Consider the following 15,382-nt stretch of genomic DNA (forward strand, 5'->3'; position numbering starts at 1 on the left):
CTCCCATCAGCCCCAGCCAGCATGGCCACTTGATTGGGCTGATGGGAGTTGTAGTTTAAAAAAGTAACTTTTCCAAGCTCTGAAGGGTGTACTATATCCCAAGGCCTATGTGTTATTCAGGTTTTAACAAATACAAAAAGTAGAACAGAGGCCATTTTCATTACAGAAGTCAATGATCAAAACAAAACGCCAGACTCTTTTTGCAAACCATTGGAGAAGTAGAATATAACAGGTTGTCCACAGAAGATCCTCGTAGGCATTATTGTTAATATAATGATATAATGTGTTTGTCAGGGCAGGCTCTGCCATTAGGCGTAATAAGGCAGCCATCTCAGGCAGCAGATGCTGGGAGGTACAGATAGCTGCAAGGAGGTGTGTGCCATGTGGCCTGCCCTATGCCCCCTAAGCTAGCCTGCCTCCGGTGTTAAAGTAGTAATATTCACTGGCCAGTCCTGTCTTCTTGTGTGTGTGGAATGGGCAGAGGCATCTTATCCTTTGCCTCAGGCAGGAAAACGTCTTGAGCCAACCCTTGTGTTGTAAAAAGGCAAGCATTAGGATTTACGTATGGATCTTGAAGGCAAAGATGGTTAGCTGTCACACTGTGAAGTTTCATTTTTGCAAGGTTCTCACGTGGCCTTGGATGGTAACCAGGTACATCCGGACCCGATGACATCAAACACGGTAGCATTAAAACCAGTTACAAAGTGTGAGCAAGCATCAATCTGAGGCTCAGTAACCTTAGTTATGTAACTCTGTCACTGCAGTTCTCTACTGTAATGAGTGACTGAAGAACATAGACATTGGTATTCAGTACACTTTTGCAAAAGTATGATGAGGGCATAAATGTATGCATTAAATAATGTAGGAAAACAACACCACTGAGAAACAAGAGGAAAGCATCAGCATGTTCTGGGGAAACGTGAAGTTTGCATAAGAACAGATTTTTTAAAAAAACTACACATCTGGGGTGGGGGGAGGGGAACTCCAAGGCAGCCCAATGAGGACTGAGCATGTTCAGTAGCCACAGAATGTTGACTATCAGTTGGAGAAGAAAAATGAGAAAAGAATGAGGGTGATGGAAGAGCATTCTAGAGGAGGGATGGCTACCTGGCTGGCATGCTTCTATTAGGAGACAAGAATACATTGCAGAAATTGTGGCAGGTCCCACTTCATACCACTATCAGTTAAGGAGATTATTTTACATTTCACATGTATGCCATATTGTCCACCATTTGGAACCTGTTTGTATTCCCAGCTATTAAGTATACTAGAAATAGATTGCATTTGGTAAGTAAAGAAGAAAAAGAATGTGGTCAAAATTGAAATGATGTGCAGCTTGACTCATAAACATACTAATTCAAAGTATATTTACATCAAACTGAAACCAACAGAATTAGTTGCACTTTAGAACGTAACATTATCTTATTAGTTAGAGAAGGAATATTAAACTACATATCAGAGCTTACCTCTATTTAATACCATTATCAATGGGACAAATTATATACCAGTCATTGTCTCTGTTAGGTACTAGGATTCTGAGGTAAAGAAGCAATGGCTGATCTCCATTTTTGAAAACAAAGGTTGTTTGTTACCCTAAACGATCCCTTAAGCAAAACACACCCTCAAGCTAAGCAACCAGATTCCTGGTTTGGCAGGTAAAGAAAAACATAGTCTTTACCCTAGCAAAGGTGGCTATTGATTTTTGGATGTGTACCATGTAAAAGACATGAGGCCAGCACCCTGCTGAAGCTAAGCAGGGTTAGGTCTGGTCAGTGCCTGGATGGGAGACTGCCTGGGAACCATATGTAAGCCGGGTTTCTTTGATGAAAAAAGAGGCGGGGTATAAATGTAATAAATAAATAAATAAAGTTAAGCCAAATCATACAGTATTATTACTGGATCCTTCTTGATGGTTGGGTGTTCACTGAAGAATTGGTGCTCCTCATGCATGCAAATTTTTCAGAGTGTCTACACATCATTGGCATCAAAATGCCAGCCTGTATTTTCCCTCATTTAATCTGGGTTTAACCTTTCTAGTTAATTCCAATACCAATAACCCATTTGTAATAGCTGAACACCCCATTTATGATATTAAACTCCCATCTGGAAGGACCCAGAATTTGGAGGGGATGTAATCCTCAGAACACAAGGTCCTTCTTCAGATGTTAGAAAATTATCTTCTTCTGGTTGTAGATTCTACCCTGAAAGGTTAATTTCAGCATTCTTCAGGGCACATAAAAAGTAAATGCAGCTATATTTGTCAATAAGTTGTGGAGGGGGTACACTCCAAAATATGCAATAGGAAGGTAACTTTTCTTTACTATAACTGGACAAGGCGATGAATCTCCTTTTATTTTGCTGCTGAGGCCTGATCTGATCAAAATGGCTTGAATACCTCATGCTTCCTGAACCTGATTGTAACAAACACAATTCGGGGCTCACCTAATTCAATAACAGTGATTGGAATACATCTTTTTCTTCTAAGAGAGGAATGTATTCTCTAAATGGTTCCTGGGATTTCATTAGATTGTCTCCTGCTTGAATTGCAGACCTTGTCTATCTGGTTTGGGAAGCTAACTGTAATGCCAGACCATATTCTAGCTCTCAGAGCCAATCAAAAAAATGAAGAAATGGGTATTGGAAACGGTGCTGCAATAGCCAGTCAATATCTGAGTATTTGTTTGCATTTTCAGTGACCCGCTTGGAGAACCTTTTACCATGGGGAAACTATATAAATGTAGTAAGTAAATGAAGTTTTCCCACGACATAATTTGTTAGCCTTCTTCTGGTTGTACAATAGAAAACCTGGGGACTATTTACCAATCTCACACTTCCATTGTCTTAAATGGAAATGGATAGACTCCTGGTGCCTATTTATCTCCATGATGTGTGAAGTCTAGTATCCAAAGAGTCAGGAGGAGTCAATGCAGAAGAGGCACACACATGTGCATGCACGTCTGCACACACACACAACATGCATTCACTCACAGAAACAGATCTATGAAAAATGTTTTCCAGTTCAGTTTTTTCCTCTCATCTATCATCTGTTGACCCTTCCAGAACTCCCCCACATCCTGCTATTTCCTATAGTGATCCAGAGAAAAATGGGTTGAAGAACAATTCCTGCCTGCTGCATCAGCAATGTGTATAGCATTCTGTTGCCTATACAAGTTTTCTGTCTACGGGCTTCACATATGCTAACTATACCATGTTTGCAGGAACAGTACCTATTTATTGTTATTATTATATGTATTAAATTTGTGCCCAATTCTAGAGCTCATTGTCCAGCTGTATAATTATTTTCAAAGGCACAGATTATCTGCTCTGCAGTTTGATTGCTACTATATTGATGCTTTAATAGCAATTTTACATTAATTGAGATGTGAAACAGCCAAGGTTTGGAACATGGAATGTTGTCTGGTCAGGCTATTTGTCTATGAGCCCAGTATCAAGCCCAGAATTGACTGGTAGCTGCTGTCTAGGTCTCAGTCACTGGTCTTTGTTACTTACTACCAGTTCTTAAAGACCCTCTGTGGCACAGAGTGGTAAGCAGCGGTAACGTAGCCGAAGCTCTGCTCACGGCCAGAGTTCAATTCCAGAGTTCGAATCTCCGGTAAAAGGGGTCGAGGTCCATTCAGCCTTCCATCCATCCGTGGTCGGTAAAATGAGTACCTGGCATATGCTGGGGGGTAAAGAAAGGCCGGGGAAGGAACTGGCAATCCCACCCCATATATACGGTCTGCCTAGTAAACGTCACAAGACGTCACCCTAAGAGTCGGAAACGACTCGTACTACAAGTGTGGGGACACCTTTACCTTTTTACCAGTTCTTAAAAAAGAAATGAAAAATGTAAAAACCTGGAGACTTTAGAGATTGAGCCTGGAAATTTGTCATGTGCTGTTCTACCTCTGGCTGTGGACTGGATCTAGCCAGACTCAGTCAAGCTTAGAGTAGACCCATTGTAATTAATAACTAACTTATGTCCAGCTTATTTCAATGGGTTACTTGAAGCATGACTAAGAGCAATCGAAGCCCCTCCTTACAATGGGCTGGGGTCTACATGGATTAGGCGAAAGTGTCTATAAGGAATGTAAAAAGATGTTGTGATTCACAAGCAGCAAGCAAACTAGAATACCAACAAAGCTGAACGTTTCCTGAATTAGAAGAAGCAGCAGAACTTGGCCACCCACGGTGGTTAGAAGCGTTAATTTTCAGTAAAGAGTTTATAGATGTATTTCTCTGCATTGCATGACATCATGGCAAAGCCACATCTAAGAAAAATCATACACTACTCACAGTAACCTTATTTCTTCCATTATCTCCTTTTTTACAGGGCACGAAAAAGCATCGTCTATATAATAGGAAACAGTAATTTTCCTCTCCATCAGCATTTTGAGAACTTAGCTAACCCATCCAAATTCATTCATTTTTTTCATTCATTTTTCAATCATGTCACCTAAAGCCCCAGTCCAGTGACAACTGTCCATGTGTAAATACAGGTTTCTGCACATGTCACCTACTGAAATTGTGTGTGTGTGCGCACGCGCATGCGTGCACGCACATATATAGATTTGTAGCTTTGTGCATTTATGCATGTGTAGATATTTGTGAATGTGTGTGTTGACTAGGGATGGAAAGATCTGTCAATTTTGGTTCTCTCTCATTCTTCTAGTCTTAAATTCAGTTCTCCATGTGTCTGCAGCAATTTTTTTTTTTAATTAAAAATAAAATACTCATGAAAATTCTTCAGTATTTTAGTGCGAAAACACAGTTTTGCAGGCAGTTTTCACTAATATACACATTTTTGCAAGCCATTTCTCATTATAATGCATTTTTGCATGTTATTTTCACTCATATATTCATTTTTATGCACTTTCCCCTAATACACACATTTTTGTAAACATTGTTTGGTTGGTGAAGTGTATCACAAATCTCAAATAAGTGTGAATCTCGAAGGATGGCTGTGCTTCAGTTCTCATATTGTTTCAGAAAGTGCAAATCTGATAGATTTGGTTTGAAATGTGAATTGAATCAAAATTCTCGCCCATTGCTAGTGTTGACCTGCAGAACTCCTGCATTCAAGATCTGGCTTTGTATTTCACTTCCCAGATGCGGGTGAAGGGCACAGCCATTGTAGCTGCATCAGAGTAGGAAAGGTCAAGATATCAAGATACTTCCTCAGTTGTTTCTGAGTGCATCATGATCAGGCCTGCATGACTTGTGACCCACCAAATGTATCCCATTTCTACTGACCTTGTATTGAGGCCTTGTATTAATGCTAAATAACCACTACCACCACCACCACCACTTTTCAAGCCTAAAATTCCCATCAACTCTGACCATTGGCCATCACATTATTTTATCATATTTATAATAAAAAGGGCTTGTGGTGTCTACTTCAATACCTTTGGGTATACACCTAGAGTTGTTGGGCTACTAGTAAACTTTATAATAATGTTCAGGCACTTGAGGGTTTTCTATGAGCTGCAGATTTTGGAAACAACCCACTACGGTTTTACGCATTGGTATTTATTTGCATGCAGTTAAAAAAAAAAGCATTATAAAAACAGGTGTGCAAATAAAGCTTTCATTATGTACAGGATTTTTATTTGACTGCACAGATTAATAAACATTCTCTGTCATGAGGAATCCTAGAGAGACGGGCAACAAACACTCTCGGATGAGTATGAAAAATGTTTAATGATAATCTTGAAAGCTACATAACTGTGATTCTGACAAATGATAGAAATAATTAGATACAGCATAGAAAACTAATTTCTTGTCATCCATAACAAAACGTAATATTTATTAAGCATTAATCATACACCTTGCGACACACAAGATAGGAAACAAAGGCCACCTTCACACCATACATTTATTCCACTATTATTCCATTTTAAACAGTCATGGCTTCTCCCAAATAATCCTGGGAAGTGTGCTGAGGGTTGTTAGGAGACCCCTGTTCCCCTCCCAGAGCTACAGCTTTTAGAGTGGTTTAACAGTCAGCTCCTTTTCTCAGAATACTCTGGGAATTATAGCTTTGTTAGTGGACTCAGGGTCTCCTAACAACTCTCAACTCCCTTCACAAACTGTACTTCCCAGGATTCTTTGGGGCTAGCCATGATTGTTTAATGTGGAATAATAGTGGAATAAATATATGGTGTGAATGTGGTGAAAGTTCAATGAGCTCGCAAGCTAGAGCTAGTAAAACACTGAAGACAGAAGCATGAATTGGAATATTAGGATGCATCATGGGAAATGGGAGAGGCAGACAGACAACATCAACTAGTATTTTACATTATATATCTTAAGGGAAGAATTAGAAGAGAAGAAATCTGTTTAAAACAATTAGCACATATATAAAATGAAAAAGCAGAAAAAAGAAATCTCCACAGTTTTCTTGAATGCTGAAAAAGAGGCTGTGCTTTCACACATGTCCTTTGAATTCCTTATCAAATGTTTGCAATTGCTATAGCATTAATATTGGTACCATTTTTGTTGCTATAAAAAAGCACTCTGTTTTCAGTGTAATTCAGGAAGACATGATTTAGGCCTGTTTGAGCCCAGTACTGTATTGTCTTATACAGTACTTTTTTCAGAGCTTGGAAGATTACTTTTAAAAAGTAATAATTTACAGTTACAGTTACATGGCCCAAAAAAGTAGTAATTACCGTTACGATTACAATTGCTATTGCTCTGAAAGTAACTGATTACTTTACTTTTACTCAAAAGTAATCACTACAATTACATTTTCATTACTTTTTTAAAAAATTGCCTACAAGTAGGGTTGCCATATTCCAGTTCCACAAATCCCGGCAGGTTAATTTGCATATTATGCAAATTGTTTGCATATTATTTGCATATTTGGATTGTCCAGTTGTTTTGTTTTTGTGCCTAGGAATTACCACCAAAAACTGGGGAAAGATGTGAGAAATCTTTTTTTTAAAGGCAATATTTTCAGCCTTAAATGCCTAGACTCTAGTTTCCAACACTATGGAATATTGATTGATTGATTAAGAGGATTTATATCCAGCCCTTTTGCTGTTAAAAACAGAGCTCAGTACAGCTTACAAATATAATAAAAACAATAGAAATACACAATCAATAGAAAAACATAATAAAAACACAAAATAGCAACAAACATAAAGTAAGTCAGGGCAGCAGCACGGTTAACCATAACATATACAATATATTTCAGAGATGTGGTGGGTGGAGAAAAACAAGCCAAAATGTTAGGAAAAGGAGTCTTTCACACCACACGCTCAGTTCTAAATACTGTTGCAGCAAGTTTTACAAGTTCCTCCAGTATTCCACTGGTGCAGGCACTCAGACATTCAAAGTATCTGTATGTTTCTTAGGTTTTATAAAAGCAGAGCTTTGCTTAACTCAAAATTTCTCAACCACATCTACACAGGTTCCACCTCCATACTCAAAATGAAACTGGGCCTGGAAGTGTGCAACAACCCCACACATACCTTGCTAATTAGATTACCAATGGCAGGATGTCTGTCTTATCGACTACTCTCCTGCTCCCCCCCCCCACACACACACCGGGCATCATGAAAGACCCAGTCCTGGGCTCAGAAAGAAAATAAATATCTGGTCCTCTTCAAAGTATTGATAAGCCTCTTGTTTTAATTGAAATAATAATTATAAATTCTTGTTCTTATCACTAATGGGAGTTAATTATCTTGCATATGCTGCTGTTGCTTCTATGGCTGTAACGGAGTGAGGTTAAAGATAAGTGAAATGCAAATAGGAAAAAAAAACACAGAAGGCAGTAACACTTTCCTAAATGTAATACCATATCAACCACAACAAGATTCCTATGAGTAAGGCAAAATACTAAGCATCTCACAACCAGTCAGGATTCCTAACCAAAAACCAAAAATATGATAAATGAAGAAATATGTATATAAGCATGACTATCAAATATATTTATTATTTACACAAACTGTAAAGATATTTATAATGCAATCCTAAGTTTATTTATTCAGAAGCAAGTCCCAGTGTATTCAGTGGGGCTTACTCAAACAGGGACAGAACTGCAACCTCAAGTGATAAGCAACTTCATTCACACAACCCAAAATTCTGAATCATGCCACTTTATGCTGTTTTGCAACTGTTTATACTTGTTTTATGGTCATTGGATTTTAAATGGCTATATTTCTTGTTGTGAGCTGCATTGGTTTCCAACCCTACCTCACAGGGGTGTTGGAAAGACTCCATACACGCACACGCACACGCACACACAGCAGATGTATAAATACATACAGCCCATGTAATAGTTTATTGTCAAACCAGTTGGTCATTGCAGAAAAATCAGTATTAGTTCTAAAAAAATCAGTATTACTTTCCTACAGAATAAAAACTGTAATACCTAAGTAAGCCCTGCCTACTTGCTTTAAAATTGGACTGGAGACAGAAAGAGTTAGAACACAAACATAATTCTTTTTTACATTCACTCCAAAGTCCCATTGATTTTCAGCACATTCATAACCATGTCTACTCAAAGTAAGTCCTATTGAATTAAATGGGATTTACTTTGGGCATATGGGATTAGCATTGCTTTTACAAAAAGCAAGTATTGGGAAGGTTTTCAAAACACTGCCCAAGCTCTGACTCCTGCACACAAGAGGAAAAAAAACTGAAATGTATATACTTACCCAATTTATGAGATTTTCAGATAAACGGGGGGGGGGGTGAAACCACCATTTTGTTTTCTAGACTGCCTCAGGTCAATGAAACTGAAACACAATCCCTGATTGGCTGCAATGCTGAACGGGCGGGGTTAAAGCTACAAAGTGCTATAGTACAGTACTGTTTAAAGAAAATTTAACAGTCGAGGGGGGTGGCTGACGTTTTTATGTATATCTTGAGAACCGGACTACCTAGAAACTTATTTTTTTTTTAAATTACGGGCCACGTAAGGGGCTAGCCGGGTGCCGGGTGGCATGCATAGACTCCGGGTAAAACCCGGCTATCCGGGCAATATGGCAACCCTACCTACAAGGTGCTGGCCTTGGCTGCTGCACATATACGTAGCCTAAAATAACATTAAAAATAAGAACACACACACAGAGGGTAGTAGAATAATTTTTTTATCTGTAAGATTAACAGAATGGCATAACAGAATCTCACATCCCCCCACCCCCAGCAATGATGATACCCCAACACACATATAATTCACTTGAAATCAAATTTTACACTTGAAATACTGCTTTTACAATACATATCTGTTGTCTCAAAAGAACAGGATGCTCAAAGAGCACGTCAGACAAGGGATGTCTTTTTACAGATTATGTTGCCACCAATACTGAACAAGCGTTCTACTGTGGCTCTTGAAGGCATGCCTGTGTTGTTCTGCAAAAATCAATGCAGCACCCCTTTCAACTAAAACACATTTTGATCAATATGGCAATCCCCTATCATCAAAGAAAGTTGCAAACTTTAGTACTTTACTAGTTACCTTTGTAATTTTATTTGTCAACAGTATCTCAGAGGTAACTTAATCCTGCACATACTTTCCAGGACGTAAGTCCCGTTGAACTCATTGGGTAGACATGTATGCACAATTGAACTGTCAGAATCAGAACTTAAGAGACATAACGTAGGTAAACAGTAAATGCACATATCAAAAGTAATCCACCACCATAAAAGTTATGCCTTCTCCTGCAATTAAAAATGTGGTCTTGCCCAGCATATAGTGAAACTATGGAATTTGCTACCACAAGAAGCAGTGATGGGCACCAACTTAGATGGCTTTAAAAGAGGATTAGACAAATTCATGGAGGATAAAGCTATCAGCGGTACCTAGCAATCATGGCTATGTTCTACTTCCATTGTCAGAGACAGTATGCTTCTGAATATCAGTTGCTGGAATTACAAGTGAGGAGAGTGCTGCTGGTGCACTCAGGTCCTGCTTATGGGCTTCCCCCTTTAGGACATCTGATTGGCCACTGTGAGAACAGGATGCTGGACTAAATGGGCCACTCTTTGGATCCAGCAGGCTCTTCTTATGTTCTTGTATGTATTGTAACAAACAACGAAAGTTACTTGTGAGGCCTTACAGATCATGGATAGCCAACGTGGTGCCCTCCAGATGTTCTATGACTACATTTTCCATCATCCCTGATAATTGGTTATGTTGTCACGATGCTGAAGTTGGTTCCTAGTTCCAGTTCCTTATTTGCTTGAAAGTTCAAAACACTAAAAAACAAGAAAAGTTCACAGCTACAGCAACTCCATAGGAAAGTTAACATGTCTCTGAACCCTAAAATATATGTTGGGGTATTTTCATACAAAAAAGACTTACTCCATTTAATTTCTACCTGCCCCACAGCTTTCCATAAGAGCCTGATCTCCTGCAATGCCACCCCTAAACCATGCAAAGAACTCAAGTAAAAAACCACCACAGAATTTAGACATTTTTTTTTAAAAAAAGAACATCTGTAGCAGTATGAAATATGACATTCTCAGGCAAAAAGAAGTTATGAGACAGTAGACATAAAAACCCACACACAAAGCCTTGACAAAGAGCAACAAAAATACTCTGAGCATGAGCATTTTCACATTTTAAATTTTAACTCATCATTGTTTTTGCTTATTTATTGCCTTGGGCTAGTCTCTAACTCTCAGCCTAACCTACCTCACAGAGCTGTTGTGAAGATACAGAAGGCAGAATTAAAATGGGAAAGAAGGAAACTAAGGCTGCAGTGCAATACATGTCTATTCAGAAGTAAGCTTTATTGGGTTCAATGGGACTTACTCTCATTGCCAGGGAGTAAGTCCCATTAAACCCAATGGGACTTACTTCTGAGTAGACAAGTACTGGATTGCAGGTTAGTTCTTGTTTTACATGCATCAAATTTCATTTGCCTTAACCAGATTAATGCATCTTTGTACTATAAAGGGTCATATTTTTTCTCTCCCTCTTCCCAAATGGGAGTAAGCTCCATTAAACATAAAGAGACTTATTTCTGAGTAGACTTATATATATTATACTGCAAGTCAGCTATACAACCATTTTTAGCTCTTTGGCTACTTGCTGCTGCAACTTCTGCCTGCCCCTCTTTCACCCAGAAGCCACCTCGAGCTTTGCACGCCACACACACACATACCCTCTGCAGCCATTTCTTCATGACCATTTTTCTGCTGCCTCTTTACCCTTTGGCTCTTTTCTCCCTCCACGCCTGTCCATTTTTAAACAATTGTTTTCTCCACCCCCTCTCGCTCTCCACCTCCTCGCTCGTCGCCTCCTAAGTACCCATAGAGCACGAGGGAAGAGCAACGCTGCACAGAAGCCCAATTTGAAGCACAGGATTTTTATTCACAAATCAGAGGAGCAGACGACTTCCCTTGCTCCCATCCCCAAGTAACACCCAAAAGTAACTCTGGAAATGTTACAGTTACAGCTCAAAAGTAATGAAGTTACTAGTCATTCTATTACCAGCAAAATGTGAAGAAGTTACCCACTCGTTACTCAAAAAAGTAATAAATTACAAGTAATTCGTTATTTGTAACGAGTTACTTCCAAGCTCTGACTTTTTAAGGTAAAAAATGAGGTGCAAGTACTCGTATCTTGGTAAAGTGCTGTGAGTGCCAACATCAAATGGCTGCCATGTGCAAAAAAAGAAATGCCAGTACTCCATACCAGTGAGTACCATCACAATAAAAAGCACTGATCTTACTGCTGGTGTTGGAAAACTGCAGACTGGATGCATTCTGTAGACTGTGGAGCTTTCCCATTCACCCTACAGCTTCCCCACCACCTGTAGCAATGAGGCTTGAAAACAGCCTCCCATTAGAGCCATTGGGAGGCTGATTTCAAGCCTAAACATTGCACACAGACCATTTTGGGGAATGTTGCAGCTGGGGAGGTAAGGTTTAATTCTTCCCTCTTCATGGAATGTCATCACCACCTAGGGTTGCCAGACCAGAAGCATCCCAAACCCTGAGATTTCAGGGTGGATCCTAGTTATGTCGTGGGGGATGCCCTGGTGATGTCCTGGGGTGGGCCCTAGTGATTTCATAGGGGTGGGCCCTAGTGATTTCATTAAGCGTGATACATAAATCACACTTCAAGGATACCACTCAAACAAACAAAAATACTCTTGTTGGAAATTAAGATAGAAATCTTAGCTAAATGAGGGTGTTTCCAGGTCCAGCTGAAGTGATGGGATCATTCCTTCTTACCTGCTTAGAGATAAGGAAAATTTAATCTAGCCTACTTGCTTCTGGCAAAAAGGGTTTAAGTACCCTCAGGCCACGCCAGTCACCAGAAGGCCATTGTAAGAAGAAAGGCTAGTGCTGTGGAGATATTAGATGGGAGCACTCAGGAGTAAAGATGGATGTCCCTGAAGGCTGCAATTCTAAACACACTTACAAAGGGACTAAACCCCATAGAACTCAACAGGGCTCACTTCTTGGTAGATATTGTTAAGACTGTGCTGTTGGTAAGGCTTGACTAGGAATCCTCTGCAACAATATCCATATCAAATCAGGGTTGGCAACCCCTGCCTGGCATGTCCTGCCTGCTTTTTAATGTGACTGCTCCAAACTCCTTTACAGACTTGATCCTTCAGTGCAGAGAGAGGCTTGAGAAATGAGTAAGAGTTAAGAAGATTCTCTACTCTTTCCTGCCTGCTCTGTGGGCTGCTATAAACTCACTATGACAGCCAACCCAATTCCAGTGAGTAATAATTGACAGAGAAAATACACACATGGTTTGGTCTACTTTCACAGGCAGTAGATTGGGAACAGCAATTGAAGCCACACTTGCCAGTATGTGAATTCTCGTTTACCACTATTGGGCAAGAAACAAACCATCATGCAAATAACAAGGTGCATCATCAGTGGGTTTAAGGGGATTGAGCTGACCACATGGAATCTCTGTTGTTGCTTCTATGGATGTAAGGGAGTAAGGTCAGAGGTAAATGAAATGCAAATAGAAAAAGAAAAAAGATAGTGATGATTTCCTAAATGCAATACCGTGCCAACCACAACAAGAATCTTATGAGTAAGACAGAAAACTCAGCATCCCACACAGGGCCGGCCCCAGACATGCCAGGGCCCTTGGGCACAAGCTTGCCCCAGGCCCCAGTGCTCCCCTTCCGCGATTCGTGGCAGGATCGCTGCCACATATCACATGACGAGAGCTCCGGAGCCCCTGCCATTCCCTTGCTTCAACCTATCTTTCTCAGCTGTTGTGTGGTTGCGCGTGCAGCACTGCCCTTAACCAAGATGGCGACTGAGGTTTCCCTAAGGGGCTGAAGCCTCTGGCGCCATCTTGGCTCATGGCAGGGATGCACCCTCTATTTAGAAGGCAAAGCAGATGCTGCTGAACTTCTCTCCTACTATAATATTTACTGCTGAACATTATATGAAATAATGCCACAGGAAACAAGTGTGGAACAAACACACTTGACTTATCACTGTACAACTCTACTAGAGCCAAATCCCAATTACTGCTACCCTGGTGGACCCAATGTGTCTCAGGGAGATGTTCTAGCATGGGGCCTTGTGGCTGCTTTTTCTCCAAATTAAAAACAGCTAGATTAAGCATGTCACTAATGTAACATGTAATTTGGCCCCAGGTCAGTGGTTTCCAAACTTTCTTGCTCCTATGGACCACTTGAAAACTGCTGAGAGTCTTGGTGGACTACTTAATGATTTTTCTGCCTCTTGTAGCAACTGTAATGCGCTGTGCTAGATGCTGTAGGATTTTTAATTGTACTTCTTAATTGTTTATTGCTTCTTTTATTTATTATATTGCAATTTGTTGTATTTTTCATTCTATAGAATTCAACCTGTACTACGATAAAATATAACATAAGAAATAAAAGAAACAACAAACATACAATTGAAAGTCAATATGAATATTTAATATGGAAATGCTGTAGAACACCTGAAGGAAGCTCATGATCCACTGGTGGTCCGTGGACCACAGTTTGACAATCCTTGGCATAGATTAATTTTAGAGTTGGAAGAAGATAGCCACATACCTATGAACTCCTTTGGAGGTATTTGGAGGGATTTCTTTGATCCTTAACAGGGCTGGCACCAAGCATAGCTGGCCACTTGGGCACCAGACTGCCATGGGTCTGGATTGTTGTGATGTGCCACAACACCCCTGCCAAAGCAGCTGCTGTGGGCTGAGATAGGCCCGGCAGCCCCACCTAGTGTGTTGTTACATATGCTCCAGCGCGCTCACTCAGGGACACAGGAGGTGGGGCTGCTGGGTCTATTTAAGCCAGCACCATTTGTTTGTGGGGGTTGCCTGTGATGGTAGAGTTCCTGCTCCGTGTCGACAGCAGTGTTGGCCTGGCCACAAATCATGCCCCCAAACCTGAAGCAACCTTGGATTGTGGAACGGGAGTTCCACCCTCCCAGGCTAAGGAGGGGCCCCTCTAGGCTACAGGGGACCTCAGGCTTGTGCCCAACCTGGCCACCTGTTGGCACCCGGCCTGGTCCTTAAAGTGACATTACCACAGAAGAGGCAGGAGGCAGAGAATTGTTGAGGAAGTGAGGTTAATGGGAAGCTGAACAATTTGGGAGAGAAAATTTAGAGTAGAGAAGGGATTGATATACTAGGTTTGGTGGGAATTGGAGGGGGGCGCTGAGGTAAATATTGTCAGAATGGAAGACAGGGAAGAGGATATAATAGCTGACACATAAATAGCTGAGGGGAATTGTTCGGCAGATTTCAGCCAGGCTTTGTCTCAAGGGGGTTGTTTTGTATTTGTTGAAAAATGTCAGCTGCCTTGAGTGTCTCTTTTGAGATAGAAAGTGCAGGGTATAAACTATCCAAGTACATAAGTAAATAAATAAATCGTGGCTAGAGCAGGCTGTAAATAAACATTAATATTTTTATCTTCCAGTTTGTGCTTCTGAAATCCTTACTCTTTCTTGAGAAGTTTATTGAATTTGACATTTTCTTATTATTATTTTTAGTTGGCTTGCTGGTTTTGGTTATTATTTTTAGCCATTTTTGTATATGAAAAGGATAACTTCTACAATAGCTTTTCCTTCTGGATGAAAATCATGTAATAAATTAATAATGAATAAAGTTCTCTCTCAGCAAACATCTGGCGATTGCTAAGCTAACAAATCATGTATAGCAGTTGGTGTAGGACTTTTTCTCTTCTTTTTTTAGAATTCTCCAACAGACACATCAATGTTACTATATCCATTTCAGAAAATATATTGGCTTCTGGGATGAAAAAAAATGAAGATCTTCCATTTCCCTTTTAGGAAAGATTGGGGAAGGGCCATGGCTCAGTAGTAGAGCAACAGCTTGTATGCAGAAAGTCCCAGGTTCAATCCCTAGCATCTCCAGGTAAGGCTGGGAGAGACTCTAGTCTGAAACCCTGGAGAGCGGCTG

Source organism: Rhineura floridana, chromosome 4 (assembly GCF_030035675.1).
Source record: "Rhineura floridana isolate rRhiFlo1 chromosome 4, rRhiFlo1.hap2, whole genome shotgun sequence".
Lineage (NCBI taxonomy): Eukaryota > Metazoa > Chordata > Lepidosauria > Squamata > Rhineuridae > Rhineura > Rhineura floridana.